This window comes from Chiroxiphia lanceolata, chromosome 10 (assembly GCF_009829145.1).
Source record: "Chiroxiphia lanceolata isolate bChiLan1 chromosome 10, bChiLan1.pri, whole genome shotgun sequence".
Classification (NCBI taxonomy): domain Eukaryota; kingdom Metazoa; phylum Chordata; class Aves; order Passeriformes; family Pipridae; genus Chiroxiphia; species Chiroxiphia lanceolata.
The window spans coordinates 11,218,751-11,240,788 of NC_045646.1; positions in this window are offsets into that span (position 1 = coordinate 11,218,751).

Sequence of the window (22,038 nt, forward strand, 5' to 3'; positions counted from 1 at the left end):
ACTTACAGTTAGTCTCTCATCAAGGTACACTAAATAGGGACGCCTCACAAGTCGATGTAAGGGCTGTTTTTTATGACCTGAATGCAAAACCTGCATTAGTTTCAACCTGCTTCTGGTAACATGTGTCTAATGCTAAATTATGTCTTTCATGTGGTTTGTGTATTATGCACTAACCTCAGATTGCTTTCATGTGTTCAACTTTCAGAGTTCAAGAGTTTTGCAGGAAGAGCAGCAAAATGTGTTTTTGTCAATCTCTTTAGTTTTTGGGCCAAGCTGGGTTTCTAATGGGCAATTGGAACAGCAGTGACTGCCTGGAACAGCAGGCATAAGCAGCCTGCGTGGTGCAGGCATGTGTGAGTGCATGAGCATGGGAGGGGACTACCAGGGATCCTATTTGGGAAGAACTGTAATGGCACAGGTCAAAGGCTTGAACAACCCAGTGACGAGCACACCAGGATGGATTGGGAAGGAAGACTGCAAAGTCCTTATTTTCTTCAGCAGCTGTGTTTCTAGAGATTTAGATGTGAGGATAGACCACTCAATGGTTAATGCTGAGCAACGCTGTGTCACAATAGGGGACTGCACTGACAGCTCTAGGGCTGCTGGGCTCACTTCTTTCTGTCTGAGCCTGATTTTTAAACTAACATTAGTTTTGGATTCCTTGGGAAATGTTTGTGATGAGTGACCTCCCCCCGCCCTGGTTGGTTATTGAGATAGGGTTAGTACCAGCACGGCAGCAGTCATGGAGACTTTGTGCTTGTTGTGGAGTCATGTGGATTTCCTAATCTCCGGCCTTTAAAGCCAAGTATCCACAGGCCCTGATTCTACCTGGGCCCATGGTGGTCTTCCAGGAACTACCCATGAGAAGGGTGAAGTGAGCAGTTACAGGGCGCTGTATTAATGCACATGGGGAGGCAAGAGCAAGGAGACTGTGCTGTGGTGGGGCAGTGCAGGGATTACAACAAGGCTGGGGAGAGGAGCAGAGATGCACCAGCATGCTGGGGCTGTGTGCTGGGGATGCTTCTCCCAGACTGCCCCTGGCCAAGGGCTGTCATGTGATGGATACCATAGCATGGGCTGATAGTCAGTGTCTTCTTTATGGGCTGTCTCCCTTTTCCTCTGCACAAAACAGGCATCCAAGGAGCAAGGCAGCAGGAATCCCCAAACGTCCCCACTTGCAGCACCTGCTTTGCTCCTCCACACCACAAGCCCTCCCTGGAGGAAGAGGTGGGACAGCTCCTTCTGTCTCTTCCTGAGTGGGATGATCTCAAGATGAGTCACTTGCAGCAGAATACGGACCCTGTTTCTTTGGAAACAGCATCCAACTAGCAGCTGCACAGCTCAGCACAGCTCTGACGCAGCTTCTGGAATAGGGCAGGGCACCTTCTGAACTGAAGCATCCAAGGGCAAGGCTTGAGCATGCTCTAATTTTGTGAATGGTCTTGCCTGACAACGGGATGTGATGACCAGAAAAGGGTGGAGATACCGTGGATCCATTTCCCTTGTTCTTGGTGCCCTCAAACTGTTGGCTTCTGAGCCTACAGGGAAAGCCACAGGAGCAGTGAGCTCTCTACTAGAGATATTAGCTGTAAAACAAAGAGAGATCTTACTTCATTGATCAATTAATGATCTTGCCTCGTGTCTCAGTAGAGTTTCTCAGTGGCTGAGGATTATTCCTGAAATGTTCATATCAGTCCCAGCCATTTTGCTGTGGGAAGCTGCCTTGCTCCTGCTTGAGTCTTCTTCTATGTTCTTAATTTTAAATGTATCTCATGAGATTCTCAAACATCTCCTAGACCAACACCTTCTGTTCCTCGTAGAGTGGTCCACCCTTCCCTTGAGTTGTTGGAAAACACTGCCCCAAAGCCATTTGCTTGGGCTGAGTGACATGCTGGGCAGTTAATGAACCAGCACAGCTGTGTCGAAGCATCCCAGCAATGAATACAGGCTAAAATAGAAGCCACAAGCAGGAAGCATGCAAACCCTTCTTGTGCCAGAGATGAAATCCAGGGAATGCTGGGCCGGATTGCTGGCTTTTCACGCCTCTCACTAAATAAATCCTAGTCTGCAGTCCACCCATCAGCTCCGTCCGAGTTGGTGGCTTCTTAAAAGCTTTATGGAGGCATTTCCATTGGGGCACCTTCCAGTAACAACAGAAACCCTCATGCATCACCTTGAAGGTAGACATATGTAATTAGGCTGGTTTTTTGGAAAGCTGGTTTGCTACAGGCAAATGGCTCATCACAGAGTTTAAATGGCCAGCTTGCCCAGTTTTTAACCTCAGAAAGATTCTGTTACAGTTAATCCTTTCCTGATGGTCCCTGCACCCTGTTCCAAGTAACTTAAATGATACAGCTTAAGTCTATTTAAAAGGAGGGGTGGAGTACTTGTTCCACTAGTTCCAGCAAGGGAACAAACCCAGGACAGTCAAAAGATTTCAACTAAGATTGGATGATACTCTAAATATGAAGATATTTGGTTTGTTTAACGATCCAAATGTGGTGAATGGAGGAAAGTTGTGTAGTTTTTAATCAACATTTTTGCAATGTAGAAGTGGGAGTAGCAGTTACTATGTAGCCAGTTCTCATAACTTTATCCTGCATTTTGCAGTGGTGTTATTTCAAAAAAATGATGTTATTATCTAAAAAATTCAGTTCTCATAAAAAACAATCAATCAAACAAAAAACCCCAAACAACCCTAACTGTGTTTCTAGTCTTTATTCTTATGTGGAATATGACCCCAAAGTAAAACAAACATACCTTACCAAATCTTATGGTTCCTGAGTCAACCCCTGTACACTCATATTCCATTCTGCATTTGACTTTTTTGTTGCTGGCATTTCTGCAGTTATAAGTCAAGGGATGCCTTGAAGCAACGATTTGATCTTCCTTGCCTGGGCTTGCCCCACAAAAGCCTATTGGTAATAAATATTTCCCCAAGTGACTGGGGTGTAAGTAATGGCATTCTTTGCCCAAAGATCACCCCCAAAAAATCACTTTCTGTTCTTGTTTGGAAAGAGCTGTTGGGAAGAAAGGTGCAAATGATTCTTTCCTCTGCTCTTAATGTCAGATACAGTTCACCTGGACACCAAGAACCAGATAGACCTAGCAGGATCCAAGCAATTTAGTTCCTGATGTCTGACCTGTTTTTCTGGTGAAGCCCATGTCTGAGGCTGTGTTTAAACCACCCTCTCGTCCCCCTCCTATAAGGAAGTACATGGTGCCTTTCCCTCTTTTGACCTAGCAACCCAGGGCAGCTGTGCACCGATATGCACCATCCCAGCAGCAGCAAGTCCAAGCTCACTCTTTCTAAGCAAGGACTGATGCCTTGGGCCTGAGCCTGGCCAGCAGCCACAATACAGAGAGCTGTGAAGGGTATCAGACCCTGTACTTAAGGCCTCCATGGCTTGGATCCCTGATTTCACCAGCGCCACAGCTCCAGAATTGAATTGGAGAGGCTTCCATGGAGACAATACTGCAGGGTAAGCCCAGGCACTCCCTTCTTCACTGCCCATGGGAGGTGAGCGTCACTGATGATCCTATGAGGAAAGAATGAGTCTTCTTTTCTAGGACTCCTTTTTTCTTCCTTCTTTTGTTTGCAAAAATAAGTAGTAGAGGGTGGGAGGACTTGGAAATGCACTGCTTCATCTGTATTTTTAACTAAGTGCTTTGTATTTTAGGCTTCCCTGTAAAATATGATAGATTTCTTCAATAATAACTACAGTGGGAAAAAAAAGCTTTGTCCAAGTTACATAAGACTAGCTTTATCCAGGCATGTGGTTTTATAAGAGCTTAAATGTGATTATCTAGGAAAGACCACAAGCTTTTGTTTAGTGATAAGAAGGGTCAAAAAAAAAATTAAAGGAAACCCAAACCATAAACCCCTCTCTGAAAGGTGTTTTGTTCCACCACAGTACACTAGTGATTCTCACTGGAATCAGTGTGTGGTTCTCTTATCTTGTGGTCGGAAGATAGACAGTCCCTGGGGAAAGCAGTGAACTGCCTGAGTCTTAGAGTCAAGGGATGGAAAACAAGGAGCGTGATTTTCAGAATCTCTGTCCATAATCCATCCTTAAATGTTCCCATAGCTCTGTGCAGTTTGAATTCCCTTAATTGCATGATGGCTTTACAGTTTAACATTTCAGATATAATTACCTCTATTATCGAAAACAAAGAAGACACGTGCCAGTCTGAAAGAGTAAAGACATAGCCTCGAGGAAAGGGATTAGTTCATCTTGTCTTTTCCCCTCACATGCACATGCAGATATTTCTGTGCAAGTCCCTGTATACCTACTTGTCAGTGCATTCCTTGTCCCTTGACTTCAGGGCTGCTCTTTCTTCATGCCTCTGGGAAGGCTCCCAGTGGCTGAAAATTCCTTTGATTGATTAAGTTCATAGTCATCATAATATGCTCAGGTACCAAAAGGGTCCAGCTGTTTGAACTTTGATATATGTGGCAAGACTAAAATAGGCTGTTTAACAGTTCTTCCCATGATCTGGACAACTGGGGACCTACTGGGCATCAGACAAGAGCACCAGGATGCTCGGTGAAATCACTATACCTGGTTCATAGAGCGTAGAGTTCTTCATGTGAATGCTGACTGTGTGAGACACTAAATCTCATTCGTTAAATCCTCTCTTTGGAGTCCTTTTTGCATTTAGGACAGGCAACTTGTCTGCAGAATCTTCCAGACCTCACTTGTTCTCTCACCGGAAATATCTTCAGAGTTACTACTGCAACCTGGCTGTTCAAGGAATTGACTACAAAAAGACGTAGGACTGGACTTCAAATTTCTGTTCGCATTTAGACATTCTTATGAAAACTATTTGCTGGCCATTATTTAATCCCAAACTATTTCAGTCCACTCCCAAATATAAACATGATGATTGATGCCCTTTGCTACAGGTGGACATCACTAGGATTGGACCATAAGTAGTGAAAATTAATTAAAAAAACCCCAAAACATAAAAGATATTATGGTGTCTTGGAATGTGTTAGATACAGATTTGGGGCTTTCTTAACTCCTTTTACGTTGAGCAGTGCTGGTACAACTGAGTGATATTGAGACAAAGGGCAGTGAGGTGTGTTTGCATGTCTGTGTATACGTGTATGTAGACACATAGTCAGCTTTGGAGAATGACACTGGAGAATTAGAACCATTATAGCAGGGTGGTGGCATTTCTCATATCAGCCTCATTCATCTCTCTGTGCCCTGTGCCAGGAACAAAAGGTTGTGATGATGTTCAGTGTCACACAAGCAGCTACCTGATGGTCCTGTTGTGTACACACTGTGAATGTTGCTCTGGAGACCATGCAACAGCAAGGGCACTGTGCCTGTGTTCATCCAGATGCTGAGAGTTGCTTGGAGAGCCCATCCATCAGGCTGGTTAATTGAGAGCACCAGCCCTCCGTGCTGTGTGGTTCCTTGCTGTCTCTGCAGAGCTCCAAGAGGGGAACAGCAATTACCAAAACACACTGGGAGCAGAGGAGAGCTGCGGTTTGGGCACTGGTTTTTGCAAGCAGCCACATGTGGCTGTGCAAGACATCCAGGAGTGAGGTCACTAAATCCTCATAGGAATCTAGACCTCTTTTGCCTCTTTGTAGCCCCCTGCCCTGCTTACCAAGGTGATATCAGAGGGCTGCCTTGGTACAGCATGTGGTTCTCCAATGGGGATTCATCCCACCGAATGTGGACATGGCAACGCCTACACCTGAGCTGTCTAGACACCCCTTCTAACAAGCAAAGAGTAAGAGGTGTGCCTAGGGCCTGAGTCACTTTAACCTGACAGCCCAAACAAGCCTGGCTAATCTCCCCTAAAAATATGCCTGTTTTTTTCCACCAGCTATGACATGAGCCCAAAGTGCTCAGGCTGGATGGAGATACCTGCACTATAAGGCAAACTGAATCCCTCTCCCTGTTTTTGTGTTGGCTGTGGTCATGTAAGCATCAACAGAGCAGAAAGCTGATTTGTTCTGTACTTGTCTCCATGTCTTACAGGTCTTCTGCTTGAGAAAGGAACAGCCAGCTATCAGGGCAGTGCCCCACTTTGAATTTTTATATCTCCTTCTTTGTCTTATAATGAACTATATACCTGGAGATGTGTCTCAGTGGTCAGTGCAACCAGCTGGGCACAGTGCTGAGCAAAGGTTGTATCTCCTCTGTCTAGGATGCCAGACCCTACTAAGAGCTACCATCAGTTACACACAAAGTCCCCAAATATCTTGGTGTCTCCATAATACAACGTATTGAGCTGGGGGTAAGTTGGGTCCCTTAACAAAGAAAAGCCCACAGAACCAGGCTTCACAGAGGGGAATTTTTAAGTGACTTTTAAGTGTGTGGCCAGGGGCCTGCTAGCTGTTCTCCAGCCCTGTTCTGCTTCCAGATCCTGGTGATAGACACAGCATTCAGTAGAAGCTCTACCAGCCAGTCCATCAGAGCAGGGCATGGATGAAAGAATTCATCAAGGAGGAGGAGGAGCTGGCTTTAGACAGTACGTTTGCACCCATCTGAAACCTGTCCACTGTCTGAGATATTAAGTCATTTTCTGAGCTTCTCATTATTGCTTTGTGCTCTTTCTCCATTGTGTTTGTATAAAGCATAAGCCTTTGGGGTAGAACTTTTCTGCCTTTGACACTCCCAAACTCATTCTTGCAAACATATATTTGTTGTTGTTGTTGTTGAGTAAACAGTAATAAATAATGTTTTGGTCAGGACTCTTGCAATGTGTAGCTGAACCTCAAAGTGTCTCTGAGTTGTCTGTACGATGAGTACCAGTGCTCCTGATTTAGGATTAAGTGAAGCATGGTGAAGGCGTCTTAGGACATCTTTGAGTGAGACCAAAAAAACCAAAAATTTGTGCTGTATTGTATTGAGGGGGATGTAACATTCCCCACCAGAAATCCTGAGCACGTGGATGTAGACAAATAAAAAAGTTCTAAACAGACTAAAAGAAAATTCCTAAATCATACAGAAAATATGCAGGAAAGGGAATTTTTATCTTGTGCCTCTTGTTTCAGGTTAGAGTTCAACAAGCATCTTCCTTCTAGAGACAAAGTGTTTCTGTGAGTGGCAGAACAAAAATACTGTAGAAAAAAATATCCAGACCTTGAATTTTAAAAATACTGTCTCCTTTCAAAGTAAGATTTATATGCAAGAAGACAGTCTCTCTTACAGAGTTTTTCCTGTCACTTGGAGTCCACTTGCTGGAAACAAGCACACAATTTAAAAAGATATTGGAAGAGCAGCTTGGACACAGAGAAAGGAATGACCTGGAATCTTAAAAAACAGACAAGCTTTTCAGTAGCTTGGAGCTTGGAACAAGAAGCTAAAAGTTATGTAACAGCAGTAAAGTTTGGGGCATTCTTGCTACCTAAAAAATAACCATTCTTGGCTTCTCACATTAGTATTAGGGATTATGTTAACTGTTTTGTGGGGAAGCTGGATGAAATCTGCAGCTGTGGTGGTGAGTTTTCTTGAATGTGTAAAGCGTTGGGATGAGTGAGTGGTTAGGTTATTTGAGGGCTGGTGTTCCTGAGCCCTCTTTGTCTGGGATCCAGACAAGCCTTCCTGTTGAGAAACACTGGCCTATTTCTTCAGTGCAAGACAAACAACAGACCAGGTCCTGCACTAGCAGGACAGTGGAAATAGTGAACTTTTTCCATTTAATGCTACAGGCATGTAGTGGCTTCTGGAGTTATCTAAGCAGAGATAGCACAGCTCCTTTCTTGCTCTCCCTCTCATTCCTTTGTTATATTAAGACAGTTTTGGTCTTAATGTCCTGGTCAGAGCTGAGGATGCCCATATACACCTCCAAGGTGGAAACCATGGGTACCACCAGCTGTATTCAAGGACATGACTTCATCTTCAGGGTGAGTGGAAAGTATGTGGGAATACTTAATAGCATTTCCTAAAACAAAAAAACAAAAACTTAAAAAAATTGCCCTCCCCTTCCCTCCACCTCAAAAAAACCCCCAAAAAACAAAGCAACAACTCAAAAACCCCAACCAAAAACCAACCAAACAACAAAACAAATAGAGACATATGTGCTTCATTTAAAACAAACGAGCCCAGATTAAAAGAAAACCCGTATATCTCTTTGAAACAGAATAGAGCAAGGACTGGTTTGTTATGCAATGTGGCACCCCAGCAACACACGGCAATGACTTTGCTGCTTTGGTGAGCTGGTGAGGCCTCAGTTGTGCTCCAAGGAGCACTTTGCTGTGTCCTTTAGGAAGCACTGTCTAGGAAATAGGGAAAGGGATGCAGAAGATGTTTTGTGACACCTTTGAAACTGGCGATTTATGGCTGTAAGCTGTGCTGCTTTTTGCAACTTTGTCCAAGTCATCATGGGACTGCTTAAGAAACCCCAAAATCCCATAACACCACCTACTACAATGGCTCTCCCTCTGTTTTGCCACAGATGTCCTGCACAGGAACAAAACCAGATGGAGACTGCCTTCAGTAGCTTTTGGTTTTATTCATTCTTTTGGGTTTGCTTCTTTATGGTATTCAAATGGGATTGTCTTTTCAACTCCTGTCCCTTTTATAGCCTTGTGACAGTTTAAAGGGGTCCAAAATCTGTCTATATAAGGGCATGTGTGTGCATAGAGTCCATCTATTCTACTGATGATTATATAGGCTATTACATGTATGTTTATTAATTGTATCACATGTCTAGTTTTCTCTGTGTGAAAAGCATAGAGGTACTTATCAACAGATATAAATGCCTACTAAAATGCTATGATGTGGTAGAAGGGCTCTTAGCAGGAGATGTGTGGGAAGTACTCTTTGTTATGGCTTTGCTAACCTTAACTAGCCCAACTGTGATGATCCCAAGCTGAAGAAACCTTTGTACCACATAGTATTTTCCAGTTAATTATATATATTTGTACATCTGGGTGTGTGTGTGTGGACAAGTGAGATCATCCATTCCTGTGAGACTTTTTTATCCTATCCAGAACATTTTTCCTCTAACTAGCTCCTTTCCAGGAGCTCAACAACAACAATAGGGCCAAGAGCCTTCCCTCTCATCTGGTGTCTGCAGTCCAGTGTCTGCTCTGGGGTGTGGATTCTGGGCACTCCAGTGGTGTCAACTCCAAAGTCTGATCCAGCTTGAGTCTGCTGCATTTCCAAGCTCAGATAACATGGGAAGTTTTCAGGCCAGCCTGGCTGCTGGCTGGGCTCTTGACAGAACTGGGAAATGGGAACCAGGAAAACAAATATTTTTCTTTTCTTTGTATGTATTTGAATATGAGGGGAAAATATCAAAGAAAAACTCTGTGCAATCAAGGAGCTAGCTCACCTTTAATTCCAACAGTTTTGTTCTATGGTTGTGTTTGAAGAATTCTATTTTAGTGCTTGCTTAGAAGTTTTGGAGTTGGTTTGGTTGATTTTTATAGAGATGGGTTGGTTTGAGTAGGGTTTTTGTATTTGAAAATGGCACTATTATTTTTTCCTTCCCGTATTTTCTTGGATCGGAAGGTTCACTGAGACGCCAAACTGAGGCTGGCTACAGCTCCAGTACATCTTGTAATAATGCAGGCCATGACATGCCAGAGTGATGGAGCGTGGTATGTACAGTGCAGGAAAGATGTGACAGATTAACACTGCTGATAATGTTCACCACTCCGGATCTTCTACTAAAATCCCCTTCTTCCAGGTAGTTTAACTCTTGAGACACTGATATAGTGAGTACCTAAAGAAAACAGATGCTTACAGACAACCACAGGAGAGGTGGACAGTCAGAGTATTTTGTGCTCCATCAGAACAATATTTCTTAATTGTACAGCTGGGCAACAGTAGAAATGTGAGTCACTCTTTACTAGTAAGGGAACCATAATTTCTGTTCAATTTCTGTGTAATTTCAGGCAATGTGCTGGCTGGGATCTGCATCCTGCCCCTGCTTCCACGAGGAGTATGAGGAATGCTGAGCAGCGCCCACCACAACATGCTGCTGTTCGACAGCTCCAAGATACATCCCTCTGCTCTTGGTCAGAAAGGGCATTCATAGTATTCCCACTCTTCCTATCTCCCACCTTGCACACCTAGAAAACACGAAGTTATACAATGCCTGCAAAATTTACAGAGCATAGGCCAGACCTTGAAAAGGTACTTTAGTTCTGTCTTGGTTTTGGGGATATAAACAAGTTATATTTATGGTTTGGCTTTGGGTAAGGTGCTCATGAACCAGTGAGAGTCCTACAGCCCTGATCTACAGGCTAGCCCACAAGGGAAGGAGGCAAGCCTGGATTGTTAGTTCTCAACCTGAAAGAAGAGGGTTGTTCAGGATGAAGAGGTGTTATTGCTGAGCATAATGCACCCTTCCAAAGGAAGCTGCACTCTCATCTGATGAAGTCTCAACCTTGTGAGGAGGCAGTGAAAAGTGAGTGCCATATTCACCAGGCTCGTGGCTTCCTTTGTAGTCTCTTTCTCTTACTTCCCAAATGTGTATAACAACTATCCCGATGGAAGGAGAGACTGTAGAGGTGTTCTGAGCATCAGGATCACTGACCTACCCTGGAGGACTGGTGTGGAGGACTCAAGATCTTCCTCCCACTCACCTGAGCAGTAGCAGGACTCTCTTAGTGAAGCTCCATTCACATTTTTACAATAGCAGTTTCCAAAATCTGGAGAGGAAATACACTTACAGCTCTCCCCTCATTAAAATAACTAGTGGGAGGAAAGAACGAAAGAAAAGTCCTGCAATGATCATTACTGAATTCAAAAGAAAAATCTCCACGTTCCAGGATGCCATGGACTTGAGTGAGAAAGACAGTTTTCCAGTTAGCATTGGGCAGAATCAGGCCAGGCTCTCGGATGAATCCTTGATTTGGGATAGGAGCCCTGTTGTTCTGGTTTTAAGTAATTTTTCAGGAACACACTCCACAACAAGTTTCTCAAGTCAGAAGTGAAACTTGATGAACTTTGCTTGGCAGGATCCAAAGATGAAAAAGAGGACAGATCACCAGAAGCAGATCACCTGAATTCAGATAGTTGTGTTTTTCCAGAAAAGAAAGGAGAGAGGGAAACCCTTGTTAGTTCATTATTTTTCCCTACCTCATCAGTGGGGCCATTGGTATAAGAAAACTAGAGCACTGTTTATTTGTAAGCATTTATTAATGTATGTATTTGTTCTTATCATGAAACAGAATCTCCACGTTAGCTTCTAGCCCTTTCTGTTTACCTTCTTGATCATCAAATTGTGTCCATTTCTATGGCATTGGCTGCTACATGTAGTCCATCCATCTGTGCTGGAGAGCAAAGTTACTAAAAGATCAGTTATTGCACGGATTTACTGCACCTTGTCTGTTCTACTGTACCCAGCCACATGCATGTCCTCAGCCACCAGCCTTCAAAAGACAGCCTGTGCCATGTTCAGCAAGGACTTGGCTTCCTCCACTGGTCCCAGGACAAGAGCAGGCAAAAGGGAAGTTACCTTATTGTAAGTGGTGTGCTCCAAAATTACACCCTAGCTCACCTTGCGGTAACTTGCTCGTGTAGTCATGGCCTTAAGGCTTTTCCTTAGTATCCATGGCCACAACATCTAAGCATTTTATGGTACAACATACACTAAACATTAATTTCAAATTATTGAGAGTATTTTCATGACTCAACAACTTTCTAATGACTGTGTACCTTGTTAAAGTCTTGCAGCTCTTTAATAACAAAGTTTTTCCCTGATCCCTTGGCATTCAAACACTCTGTATAACTGAAATGAAATGCATAGTTGAAGTGTTTTTTTAGGACACTCAATTTAAAGTGAGCCCAAAGCAGCAAAAGTCTCTTTGAACATCTCCAGAGTGGACACTCCCAGAGGTGTCTGTATACAGTTTGAATTAATTATTCCCTTCATGGAAATCGTACAAAATGTCCCTCAGGCTCTTTTTGACTGCCTTGCTGCCCTTTTGTGATAATCCCTTGCTATCCACTGGGCTTTCTGTGGTCCTAAACTTAACATATAAAGCTATTTTTATCTAGGGGTTAGGGTGTGAATAAATGCATGGAATGTCTCTCAACATGACTTTGTGAGCCTTTCTTCAACTTGATTATAAATGCTCAAACTTTCTTGCAAGCTGCCTTTGAGCATCCTCCAGTGAAATAGCTGCAGTTAGAAGGATTTCTTCTCCCATGGGTCACACAAGTCGACAACTAGTCAGGAGCAAAAGAAAAGCTTAGAGGCAGAACGAAGGCTTGGGAGATGGATCCCCTGGTCTCTATTCTTCTTTGCGCCACTGCCACATGAAACAACCTTGGACAAATCTCCTTGCCACTCTTGGATAACATAGGTGTGATGTAGGTGTTCATCCCACAGCTATGCCAGAATCATGCTGTCTGCCTTTCCTGGGCTCAGCTCAACTCATTTAGTTGAGGTCTCAATAGCATCTTAGGGAGGTGGGTTCCTAGCCCTCCATTAATTTTAAGTGGGGACAGATCTGCCTCCAGGGTTCTTGAAAAATCCAGACCTTAATGTTTTATGGAAAGGGTATAAAGGGCCAGGAGAAAAGAAGGATTTTGTTCACATCATTTGTTGTCATGTGTTCTTAGGATGGAGGCAGTTCTGTGAAGCATTGCAAAGATTCCCTGCAACAAGCCCCACAGCTTCTTATTTTTAAAGACCATCAGCAGAGAGAGAGCACACAGCTCAATTGTTTCGTACGAAAATGCCAGTTCAGTCAGGCAATGGCCGGCAGCAGGATCCCTGCCTTGCAAGAGCCTTGACGAGCTCCACCTGGCAGCTGAGCCACTTCTGAGAATTTAAAAGGTGTGCAGCTCTCATTGTTTCGTCATTTAAACATCAGTTGAGAAATAGCTTCTGCTGGAATTATAAAAAATCAACCAAGAAAAAAAACACAACCAAAACAAAACCAAACACCAAAGCCAATGAACCACTGTAACCAGCTTGGGGCCCAGCCACGTCAGAGCTGCTGTTTTGGGTCAGTCAGATAGGTGTCCTTGGGTGTTGCCAGCTGTGCTCCAGCTGTGCTGGAGACCACACTGTCAGGTTTTGTGGCTCAGTACTGCCTTGTGCCTGCCTGGTCCAAGGCTTGCACAGGGGGACTACAGAGACCCACTACCAACTAGACAGGGATGAAGGCTGGCTTAAAGCCAACATCAGCTTACTTGTGAGAGGGACAAAACACCTACAAGCACCAAGAGCCCTAGCACTGTGCAGGACTCTGCATACATTCAGTGGGCCCTGCTGTGACAAAGAAACAGTGGTCTCAGACGTTCTGGGCCCTTGAGAGCTGTGGTCGGTCAGTTTGGGTCACAGGTAACATGACCAGTATTCTGTCAAGCCATCATCCTTCTTATTTCAATGTAAACACTTCCCACCTGTCCCAAATATGCGTGCCATTCTCCAAGACTTTCCAGCATTGCTTGCATTTGCAGAACTTTATTCCCTGCTCCCGCTCCCTGTGCCGCATCTGTTCCCATCACAGCTGTGGTCACCCTGTTCTGGCTGGCTGACACCCTGGCCCCCCTTTCCCATCCAAGCCACCTCCCCTTCCAAGATCAAAATACTCTGTTTTTATTTATTTACCCTGCAGCTGTCAGTGTTGTGTCTGGGTCACTGCACCACAACGTGGATGGACACGGGACACGCGATACGTGGAAAATCCTTAAAACTGCCAATCCTGGTAGTAACCAACATACACACCATCAACAAATATATCCCTTGGCTCTTTACACATTTGACAACAACAGGTCCAGGTGATGGAACAAATGATGTTGCTGGAGGCTGGTACAGGCATCCTGGCCCAAACCAGAACTGTGTTTGGCTGTGGTCAGGGAGAAAAGGCAGAGCTGAAGAGAGCAGCTATCCCAGGGCTGCCACCTCAGTGTTTTTTGGCACTGCACAGAAATGTACAAGGCCAGAGATGTGGCTCTGAAATATCAGAGCTTTGCTGTCTCTCTGCCCCACATGCTGCTTTTTAAGATGACAGGAAACACTGTAAATGCCTCAGCCCTGTTCAGCCACAGCATCTAATAAAGGCAGGCTGGTATGTGGGCTCACCAGGGGACCTCTCATTCCTACACCAGTGCTTAGGAAGCTAAGTTAACATTCCAGCATACTCCAGATGTTGGGATACCCAACACTCTGCTGCACTGCATGCAGAGTACTTAGTTGATTGCTTTGGGAGGCCCTTGTGCCTGCATGGCCATTTGGAACTAGGGATGGATTGACTGGCTCAGGGCTACTGTGTGCAAGCAGCAATCAATTTTTTCAGTATGTAAGACCCTGTTTTGTAGGCGAACATTTCATATCCTCTACCTCACCAAAATGCAAATGCCTTCTAAAAAATACCTGTATTCTGCCCACTGCTTAAAGACGCTCACCCATGTTACAGCTACACCACTAACCAGGGCTGTGGTTTCCTAAGCACCAGGAGCTGGGTGCAGCTGAAGACAGTGTTCCCCTGCAAACCTGGTGTTCACTCCTTCTGGCAGCTGTGATTCAGGCTGATGTAGGATGCACACCACAGCAGCTGCATGTGAAGCTGGAAACCAGGTCTTCTTTGGCTGCCAGCCAGTGCCCCAGGCAGTGCTCAGGGCCACCGGAACTGCTCTTTCCTCTGTACCTCCTCAGGGTAGGGGAAGAAAGGGGCATTGCTCTCCCCTTTTTATCTCCAGGATGATGTTAAGAAAGGCTGACATGAAAAAAGGGATTTTTTTCTCCTACTTTCTCCTTCTCTAAGAAAAGCCAGTTTGTAGACCTGTTACAAATCAGAACGACAAGTAAAAAAAAAAACCAATTGAGGAAGGAGCTTGTAGCAGCGCTATGTCCAGGTCACAGGTGCCCTTGGTCAACTTGCTATCTTCTAAGCATCATCTGCCTTTTCACTGGTACCTTCCCAAGCTCTACAAGGCAATCAGCAGGTACCTCAAGAAGAACCTTGCTGGAATCTCTCACTCAGACTGCCAGCACATATTTTGGCACCCAGGCTTTTGGGAAAGAGGACGAAGATGAGCAGGTAGAGTCTGGAAAATGGCTCCAGGTAGGTGTTACAGAAGCTGCAGGATGCCTGGAGTCTGGCATTTGATGTGGGAATAGGATTGGGAGCCTGAATTACAGATTGTGGGGGACGTGCCAGCTCCGAACTTGCATTGTGATAGTCAAAGGAATTGTCACACTGCTCTCTGTTCAACCAGGGGAGGGATGTGCAGGATCCTGAGGGCAGCAGAAGGCACTGCGAGGACAGAACCTGTGTCACATCCTTCCTGCCATGCAGTCTTCAATCTCTGCAGCTTATGCAGCTCATTGAGAATCACAGCCAAAACCATGTCCTCCCTTTTTCTCTGCCTTCGCCCTCCCAACCTTCAGGACTACTTCTTGCATTGCCCCCTCTTCTGCCAGCTGCAGCCCCACATTGTGGGGCACTGAGGAGAAGAGAAACTTGCAGGTGATGACATGTGGAAGAGAGAAGATGAAAATTTTCTGGCAATTTGACTCCTTTCCCACCTGATGTTGGTTCCTTTCTCAAAGGCATCCTTTGAGAAGACATAACCCCTTCTAAAAGACACAGAAGGTTAAGATCTACATTGATATTTATCTGTTATTGGTCTATAGTGTATCTAAGTGATGAAAACAGCTATTGACAGCCTAGCAGGCTGGGCAGAAATAGATTGCCTGGAACTTCAGGTGCACATCCCAGCAGTAATATTTCTAGTCCTTCAGATGCAATTAACCTTGCAGCTAGCAGCTTGCTGGTGTTCAGAGACTGACATTAATGACACGTCATGCAAAAGTATTTCTTCCGGGACAGAATCTTATTCCTCCTAGTGCAGCACAAGCAGTTATTGCTCTCTTCCACCCCAGAAGTGGCTGCATGTCTCATTCTGGCTACGTATAAAGCAGTTTGTGAAACACGTCAAGACTCTCCAGCATGCAAGGCATTACAGAAATGTAAGACAGGATCTGAGCTATGACAAGCAGAGTGCATGGCATCATATTCCATCGTTCAGCAGGGGAAATAGGGATGCAAAATATGTTCTTGAGCTGAATAAGCCATTTGGACAAATTAAGGACCGAGGTGAACTTTTGTCTCCAAATTTAAACTAAAACTGGATCATAAGCCTTCTCACATTGGTCTGTCATAGCTATCTCATGAAATTACCCCACCTCCATTGCCACCAGCTGTTTTCTAGTGTAGGAGTTTAATTCATAGTTCCAATCACTGTAAAACACCCAAAAATTGAGGCAAAGCAAACAGGAAATCTTGTAGCTCGACTGTAGCAGGGTGAGTCATTTCAATACTTGGTGCACTGTACAACCTCAGACCCCAATGATTACTTTTCATTTCTCTTTTGACCTCATGGGAGTTTTTATTTTTTGGACCTGCTCTGTGAGAAAGCATTTCAGATGTGAACATTTCCTGAGGTCTTCTTGCTTCTTCATGATTTGTGGTTAGCACGGTGCTGGAGAAACCCAGCAAAAATCTCTCTGGTTAGCCCAGTGTAACCTAATCTAGTCCAGCTGCAGCCCCTGAGTACTAAATTGCAACATCTAAAGATTTTTCAGGCCAAGTAGCACCTCATCACATCTAGTTACCACCTCCATCTGGAGCAAAGGGAAGGGGAGAGCCCCAGCAAGAGGTGGATGATGTGTTTGGGATTAGTTTGCATCCATGGGGGAGAGACCCGGATTGCAAAGCAGGGGCAGCCACTATCTCTGCTCTTAAACAGGAGTTGTAGTAGTGTTAGCCAGAGAGCCTGAACTCTCCATCCCTTACTGGTTACAGTGGTGAGTCTATGGATTCTCATGCTTGCAGATACAGTTCAGCAGCAAGTATCTGCAACCTGTGTTTCTCTTTGCTGTGGGAGGGGCTGGTGGGTGCATTGCTGGCCATGTGGAAGGGCATGGCTTTACTGTGCTGTGTAGGGTATATGTAGTTCCTTAAAACCAAGCATTTTGCAGCTCCAGCGTGCACCAGGGTTTCATCTCCCATAGACTGGAGCTCCCATCAGACTGGCCAGCACAGGTAGCACGGGGGGGGGGGGGGGGGGGGGGGGGGGGCGGCAGACAGGACAGCTGGCTTCATGTGTAGAAGTAACCTGAGTTCATTCAGCTTCTCAGGAAGGATTTGCTGAGCTCTCCGTTGTGTGGCTGTATGGCCAGACAGTTCAAAGCTGCTTTGGCTACCGTGCATCAGCTGTGCTTGATGCCTAGAGTCAATTGGGAATGTTTGATTGTCAAAACACTTTGGTGTCAAGGGCCTCTCCACACCCCCTGGTGGGATGTGATCCCTGGCTAATAGATTAAGCTTGATTTTGGGAGCCCATCCCAAAGCTATTTAGACCTGCACAGAGAAAGGGTAAGATACCACTGTTTAAAAATTACAGCTGATGTACCTGCTGGGGTGAGTGAGGTGCTGGGTACACAAGGTCTGAAGTAACAAGCAAGTGATTGAGCTCATTTGTCTGCTGTGGCAAATGATTGAACTGAAGAGAGTAGAGCACAGACCTGCCTATCTTACTAGGTGTTCTTGAAGATAACCAGAGAAACTGTTTCTTATTTGGGGGAGTTTATTCTCCTGTGCTTTAGTTCTTTTAGATCTTTGGTCTAGGCTCGCACAGAAGCTTGGCCACAGCTTTGGGTCCCCAGTGCTCAGTGATCCAAGTTCAGCTGTTGCCGTGTTGGGGTTGGGAGCTGTTCATGTGCACCCCAGAGGAGGAGCTTGCAGTGGAGCAAAGTCCTCACCCAATTCCTGGGATAGTAATGGCTGCACCATGGTCAGGGTGCAGCCCACCCGAGTAACAAGTGGCAAAAGCTGGCATGTTTCAGCCACTCTGCTCTGTCCCTCTCCAGTATCTGGTTCTGTGAAGGGGCACAAGCAGCAGCTGCTGACATTCCAGAGTGCCCAGCTCCATAACTAACCTGGCAATCTCCCTGCTGGTCCTCACTTTGTGTTCATTGGGATATCACAGCCATCAGCAGCCCCAGTGACTGGCAGCAGCAGCAGAGTGACTCACCTGGCCTGGCTCTCCTTGTACTAGATCTTGCTATCAAGATGATAATCTGCCGGTAATTTTTGCTCCAGCTGAGTGCTGTAGACCTGCTCTCACGCATCCTGCTCTCCCTGTAGGCAGAAAGCTTCCCCTCAAATTACCCCACCCTCGGTGTACCCGCAGTCTCTGGCCACTCTCCAGCACATTGTCTGTTTTGGAAACCAAAAACCTGCCCTAGTACCTAATTTCAGGAATTAGGCTCTGGAGGCCAGTGAGGTGCTGTGGAGAGATTCAGGCAAGTGCATTTTGTGGAGGTTGCAGTGCTGAGGCCATTCATCATTCAGTCAGGGAGGTGATGCCCATGCTACCCTGCTGAGAACAGACATTACAGTTAATGCTGAGCAGCTTCTCCCTGAAAGTTCCCTTCTGGCTCCCTTGTGCACAGGGAAGGACATGTCACATCATGGCACAGCAGTCGGAGAAGGCATTAGACCTTTAGCAGCTCCAGGGCACAGACTGCAAGCTGTGAAATGCAGATGTGTATTGCTGCAGTAGTAACAAGCACAGGTCATGACTGTTTGTCATGCTGTCTTCTCTACTCCTTCTGTCACCCATTTGCCTCCCTTTTCTTTCTCCCCTCTGGCTCTCCTTTTTGGTGTTATATGTGATGTAGGGGCTTTATTCAAAGCGGATGCTATACTCCAGGTCTGGGTGGAGAACTCACCATCTTATTTCCTGCAGGACTGATCACCTGTCAGTCCAGCCTGCTTGGGCACAGCAGAGGTGCCAAGAGATGCTTTCATAACTGATTTTCCTGGGCTGACACTGGGGTTTGGGGTCTTTGTGAAAAAAGAGTCAAGCACATATATAGACCTCCTACTGCACAATCAGTAGAATTTAAGAAAAAAAGAGTAAGAAATTAAATGGTTTCGTTGCTTTTCCTGATTCCTGGGAGGAGCTCCATATTGAGCACCTGAATGATTTATCAGTTTAGAGAGGGGCCCCTTTATGTCCTTCGAAAGGGAGTCCAGGTCATCTCCTTTGCTGGAAAGTGAACAATGCTGAAGGTATAAAGCTGTGCCACCAGCCCTGAGCCCTGCTTCCAGGGATAGTATGAGCCTCATGGAAAGGCTTTCTGCAGGAGGTAGGCAGATCCCTTATCCATAGTGATATCAAAGCTACTAGCTAAGCTGAAGAATTTGACTGTTGTTGTAAGAGCATCTTGGGGCTGGTTTAGAAGTTTCTTAGGTTTATTTAGCTGGGATTGTGAGACTCCTTAATGATGTGTTTCTGTTTCGCAGCTACTAGTAACACAGGAAAGGAAATATCCCTTTCTTATGTGAATCCACAAACCAGGAGTAAAGATAAGGATGATGTGAATGGTGTCTTCTTGCATATTCCCTTCCTCTGGACCCCTTTGATTTAATTTACATTATTATTTATTTTGGGGTGATCAGTGTCCCACCTTGCCATGGAGGTCAATGGAAGTTTAGTCGTCGACTTTATGCACAGGATTTCAACCCATGTCTGTACTTAGCGATGGAATGAAATCCACGGCTTGGAATAATTTATCCAGCGTATCCAATCAAACACAAACATACTCTGTGCTTGAAAATAAATGAGGCTTGGGGGCAGCTAGCCTGCTGCAGGGGTTTGTGATAGATTGATGAGCTGAGAACAAGCTGCCACCCTCCACCCCTGTCGTCAGTGACTTCCCAGTCTGAGGAAGGGAACGCCAAGGCTAGAGGTGAAGGATATACTTTCCAATAAGTGTTGCAGTGGGAGGTGAGAAATAAGTGCTCCCAGTGGAGTAGAAGAGGAAAAAAGGCAAGCACTGTCCTCTGTTAAGCAGGGTACAGTTTAGACAGAGCAGCTGCCTGACAGGCTTCTGGCACGGGGGTCAGGGCAGGAGCAGCCCTGTGCTTGCAGCACCTGTTGTTGAATGCTACCAGCAGGTACCAGGGCAGCACAGACCAGGATTGCTGGCTGATACAGTCTTTTTCCAGTCATGTGTGAAAGTAAGAGGCCTGTGAGATGAAAGAAGACAATGAAATGGCTCACAAGGTCTGCCCTCGGTGAGGTGTGGTAACGCCAACGCAGAAGGACTCACATCCCAGTGGCTTTTTGGGCTTAAAACTGAAAATAAAGTTGAGTTTGAGTTCCAGTGTCATCATGCTTGCCCTTTCCCTCTTTCCCCCCATAGCATGCCAGCTCCAGAAGCATGACAGAGGGTCATATGTGACAGTGACATGCTTCTCCTGCTGCAGAGTAGCTGCACCATCAGCTGAACTGAGCTGTCACAGTCAGGGTGGGAGAGTGGTGAGGCTGTGATTCAGCTGAACAATGGTTATGCCAGGGCCAGCAACTTGCAGTTCTCTGCCCCCATCTCAGTGTTAATTAAGAATAAAGTGAAATTCTAGATTAGCAAAGAGAAGTTTGAAAGGGTGAAGAGTGTGTAACCTGAAAGTGAAGAAACCAGAAAGCAAAGAAAACCTTTAACTGACCATTTTGAGTACACATTGTTTGTGATTGTTGGATTTATTTTTTTTTTTTATAACTGGGGCAAACCATACTTCAGAGATTTATTTTTAAGCAGCATCTAACTAATATATATATATATATATATATATAAAGGAAGTGTTTAAAGGCATATTTTACTGTGCACTAATGAACTGTAAAGGATGTAGTCTAAATTTTTCAGGTGTTTTGAAAGCAGTCCCACTAAAAGCAAAAACACTTCACATAAATCTCTGCTTTCTAGGTTGTTTCCTATGTGTTGGTGCTAAACCAGAACCTCCTTCAGCTGAGGATCTTTTCTTCTCACCTTCACCCCACCCCACACTGCCTTCTAACCACTGACAGTGGGTAAAAATATTCATGTTTCAGTCCAGTACCTTTATGTGCATCTCACACTGGAGGGTTTTTTCCATTCCCCTGGGGTTGGGCAGGCCACAATTATCACTCTAATAGAGTTAATTAAGAGCCTAGAGGCTCTGATGTTTTGTTTTCTTTGGGACCAGACCTTTGGCTTGGGCCTCTGAGCTACCTGCTGTGCCCCAGCCCTTTCCCTGTAAAAACAGCCAGGCAAAATCTGGGAACTGGCTCTTCAGGAGCTGTGTGCACCCCCCGGCCTCAGTGTGTGCTATGGGATCAGATGTTGATGTCTTCTCCTCCATGGCATGTAGTTGAGCTCTGTTGGCTAAGGTAAGCTCCCTGGAAAGGAACAATTCCTTAATTGTGAATTAAACAATAGCTCAAACAAATAAAAATAACCCTATGAAACAAATCAGCAAGACAAGGCATGTCCCCAAAAAGTCCATCTCCAGGATGAGTTTGGTGCTCAGGATGCCAGCAAAGCAGTAGTCTGCTCAGAGGGCAGGTGAAGGCCATCAGACTGGGGCTATGCTCACTTATCCTTAGCACCTGTGAGAACCATCCCCCAAAGTGAGCTTTTCCCCTTGCTACAGCCTCTCTCAGCTCAGTGGAAATCTCTGAGAACAGGTAAGGACTTTTTTTAATAACTATAGGAGCAGAGGGTCACTCCCAGATGTGGAATAAAATAATAAAGGGCTTTTTTGTGGGAATCTTGCTGTCCTCTGGAGAGTTGTAAAGATCAAAGACTTGAAACAGTGGCTAATTGCAGGTGAGGTTACTCCTGTGAAACAATTAGCCCGTGTGTGCGCGTGTGAAAATGGAGAGGGTGCGTTGCTAGCAAACTGAGGCATCTGCAATAAAACTGCCTCAGTTCTAGGAGATGTTAACTATTCCCTTGCTGAGTTGTGTTTTTCCTAAGTGACCAGTTTGAGTCACAAAATCTTTGTGCCCCAACTGCTCCTGTTCCCTTTCTTGGCTTATAAGTGAAATATGAGTGCAAAGAGCATGCACAGGACTTAAATGATGGGGAGAAATGAGCACAAACCAGTATGGTGTTCTGGAGGGGAGTCTATATTCTTTAGTCTGTGAGAGCTGTTCATGTGGCAAAGAGGAAAACAGAGGTTTGAAAGTTATAACTCGGGGGTTTTGAAGCCTTTGTCTCAAATCTTCACAGGGTTATTCAATAATTTGAAGGACGAGAGTAAACCGTGACTAT